This window comes from Phasianus colchicus, chromosome 7 (genome assembly GCF_987193195.1).
Source record: "Phasianus colchicus chromosome 7, bPhaCol1.hap1.1, whole genome shotgun sequence".
Lineage (NCBI taxonomy): Eukaryota > Metazoa > Chordata > Aves > Galliformes > Phasianidae > Phasianus > Phasianus colchicus.
In genome coordinates this window covers 15,839,525-15,843,491 of record NC_143442.1, presented here as the reverse complement: position 1 = coordinate 15,843,491, position 3,967 = coordinate 15,839,525, and the positions used below count along the sequence as shown (strand labels likewise).

General features: G+C 39.7%; 1 protein-coding gene across 2 annotated transcripts in view; it reads left to right on the top strand.

Annotated features, from left to right (window-relative positions):
• RBMS1 (RNA binding motif single stranded interacting protein 1) overlaps nucleotides 1-3,967 on the top strand; it is a 345,593-nt gene that overhangs the window by 57,832 nt on the left and 283,794 nt on the right. The window lies entirely within an intron of this gene.

The following is a 3,967-nucleotide window of genomic DNA, read 5'->3' as shown; positions in this document are numbered from 1 at the left end:
GGTCGGGGGTAACCCCGGGCCTGGGCTGGGGGTCATCCCCGCCGGCCTCGCGCTCCGCCCGGCGGCTCTGGGCGTCCCTCGGCTGCCCTGCCGTGCCGCTGGGGCTTCTCTCTTCCGAGCGGGGCTGTGCTCCGTGCTCGTGGCCAGCGGCTTCCGAGCAATTTCTGTTTCAGTTTTTCTATGAATGTGTTATTTGTAAAGAGAGGTGCTTACGTTCGTAACATAAGTAAACTTTCCGTTTTCACCATGCTTTTGCTTTTTACTTTTGAAACTTAACGAAGTGGCATATTTCCTGTGAAATACGTGGGCAACATTCTATATGCGTAGGAATAAATGGAAAATGCATTTAATAATTTTATTTTTGCTGCTGTTACAAGCAAAACTGCTGTTACCTCTTTTTTTTCAGGTCACACGTGGGAATCATTTTTCTTTAAGTTGTGAGAGTCGATGGGAGAAAATATAGGGTTCTTTACATATACTTAACACAGGGCGCTGGCCACGAAGCCAGCGGTAGGGAAGCAACCTGGATTTTGCGTTGGCCTCAGCTGTGCCTGAGCTCCAGGGCTGTGTGCACATAGGTGTGGTGCTTCTTCTGCTGGGGCATCTCTTTGCCTGCTGATGGATCAGAACCTGCACTACTGGCTCTCACATCCTAGATGAGGCCTTGTGTGTGAGCACTGAGCCCAAATGTAGCTTACTTCTTGGAAGATTATTTCCATTATAATTTATTTTTCCTGCTGAGTCTTTTGGGCTGTTTTGGCCTTTGTTAAGACTAATAGACTTGTAGGCAGGTAGTTTAATGAGCCAATACGTGCATTTCCTCCTCAGCCACTTTCAAGAACTTGGGGTTTAGTTCTGATGAACTACTGGGATTCTAAGTGGGTTTGCTTTATTAATGTGTTTCCAAGAAAGGTGATTAATTTCCTCCTTCAGAAGCCTTTAGCTTAACAAACTGTTAGAGATGTCCAACTTTGGGTTTCATTTAACCAGGTCTTTGCTTAAAAAAAGAAGAGAGAAAGGAAGAAAAATGAAGCTATTGTTTCTTCTAAATCTCTATGTTTCTTAATTTATTCAGATTTCCCAAGTACTTCTGCACTTAAAGTTATAATGGGTATCTCCTTTAGTAACTGAAAAAAAATATTTTTTCTTTGTGTTAGATCAATGTATGGAAATATAATTTAACTGACACTATGTTTTAAAAGGGTCAATGTGTAGAAATATCCGAGTAGGTTATCTGATGGTGAGAAGTAGCAGCTAAGATTATGGGCACGTGAACTTGAGCAGAGACCTAACATACATGCCATCTGTGAGACATGGCCATTGCACGTGTTGGTGGTTCAGTAGCAAACCAAAGTTTGTTAATTAAATTCTAGAAATGTACTTGATGTAATTTTGCTGTGAAGGTCTCAAACCTGTCAGCAAAGCTGACAACCATCTACAAACAGAGCTTTGCTTTTCCAAGTGAAGTGCATTATTCTCTTTATGCTGTATTAGAAATATCACAATAAAACACAAGAGAAGCTGTCTTCCCTTGAGCTTCTTTTTTTTTTTTTTTTTTTTTTTTTAAAATTTATTACAATTCCTGTCCACTACAAGAAAATGTATGTTACAAGCTTCACAGTAGCCTGTGCTGACCTTCTTAGAGATTTCCAACCCTTTGAATAAATCATTAAATAGAAGAAAGGAATGTCTGAGGAAATAACATAAAGTCTCTGTTTGGTAGCTAACTTGATGTCTAAGTTTGACCTCTTAAAAGAAGAGCAGCTTCTGCTTTACAACCAATTGTTTTTGTCCTTTTCTTCCTCATCTTGCTTTCTTTTTCTCTTTCTGTTTCTCATCTTCCTCCTCATTCTCTGTATTTCTCTCCCAACAGCTATTTCAATAATGAATTTCTGTAGTCCTTACATTGGCCTTTGCCATTTTTATGTTGTTATTAAGGCAGGATTGCTTTTTTAGGTGTAACCTTTAATGTATAAGTAGGAAGAGTAAGGCTATTTCAGTATAGTTGAAAAGAACTAAGATTTTAGTAATCTGTTAATCTTAAAGACTGTTGCAAGTGACTAATCTGGAGCCTGGGAGTGACAGGAAAGAGGTTTGTGTCTGTACTATTTCATTTCACTGTCTTCAGACTCAGAGTCTTTTGACTAAATATATTTGGAAACATCACTAATATTATTGTAATTGGTAATTAGCAAATTGATTCTTTTTCAGAGTGAAAATTCAAGAGTTTGCATTGACCAAATCAAGCAGTCCATACAAATATTTCACAGTATCTGTTTTAATGTCTGACGTTACCAGAAAGGAACTGTTATGTAGTTTTTAGCCTGGGATAACATGGGATGAGTGTATTAATTTGGTGCTTAAACTGTGTTAAGGCATGGAGAGGAACGGACTGCTGAAGGTGGACTTTCCAAAATGCTGTATTTCAGCATCGGGTTAAATAGGATTCCTTCATACAGTTTTAAGTTAATGGATACAAATTGACTTCTGCCAGCTGTCAGAAAGGTTCCAATGTTTCCAGAACGCCCTTCATGTAGGCACTGGCGGAGGCGCTAGGGGGCTCACGTCAGATGTTTAAACCTTTCCCAGCGCTGCTCCTCTCAGGCTCCGTAAGAGTGCGCGGCACAGCGCGAGGTGCCTGCAGGGCCCGTGTGCCCGTCTGGTGTTGCTCCATTTAATGACATAAAGAGCCCGTTGTGTTATTGGAGTACCTTGGGTCAGGAAGGAAGAGCTGTGGATTAATTTAAAATGAGTCTTGTTTCATAGTAGGAAAGTGAGGCTGGATTTTGCTTTTTGTTTTACCGACGGCTAAATTAGTTAGCTGGTGAGCCTGTGGAAACCCAGTGCAAATAAGGGTGCCTACAGGTAGTAACAGACAAAACCTGGCTTCCAGAAACTGAAGAATATTTATGCAAACAAACAAACGAGGTGCAATACTAGCAATTGAAAAGCAATGTTAGTACAATTATAAAGTTTGCAACTCATCTTGTACTTTTTCTATGAGTTAGGATGTTGAAGTTGATAAGTATAATTTACCTGTTCTATTTACAAAATGTAGAATCTGAAGGTTTGAATCTCCTTATAAAGTCTTCAAGAGTATTTTCTTTTCTCTGTTTCTTTCTTTCTTTTTCTTTCTTTCTTTTTTTTCTTTTTTTTATTTTTCGTAAGAGTAAAGGCAGTTTTTTTGTTATCTGAAGGAGTGTCAACAGGATTATGAAATACAGTTCCGTGTTTCAGCACTGGTTATGACTAATATTAGCTGGGAACTTCCACCGAGAAATACCCAACTGGAGAACTTCCTGAGTGCAGCTGCAAGCAGGCAGCCATCCTGTGGTACAGGCGTGAGCTGCAGCAGCCTGCAAACTGCCTTTGGGCCATGCTTTGCTTCCATGTGTGATTCCAGCTGTTTCTGGAGGCTCGCTGTTCTGAGAAAGCGTTACCTTGCATGTAAAGGGAGCAGCACAAACCTATGTGTTTGGAAACAGCTGTACCCAGTAATTACTGTAGCAAATGTATACCTTTAAACTGGATTTTAAGAGCCAGTAATGATTATGGCAACAGTAGAAAGTAGCAATCACTTTGTAAACACAATGCTATCAATGTATAGAGAATGCAACTTGTGGTACATCCAGAAAGTGTGCAACAAGATGGAACCTTCAATACATCTTCCAGGAGAATAGCAGAAAATCAATCTGCTGATCCTCAGTTAAGATCCGAAGGGACTTAATTATGCAGAACCTTAAGCTCAGGTTAGTTTTTATCCCCATTGCGTCTTTATTTTCCCCAATATTTGACAAAACTGCTGAAAACTGTAGAGCAATGGAGGGAAAACATTCACCTTGAAAGCCTCTTTTATTGTTTTGTTTTGTTTTTGTTTTTGCCATAAAGGCAAATATTCAGGAGCTTTTATGCCTAAATGTTGATTTCTCAGGCCTGCCAGTATAAAGAACTGAGGTGTTTTGATATC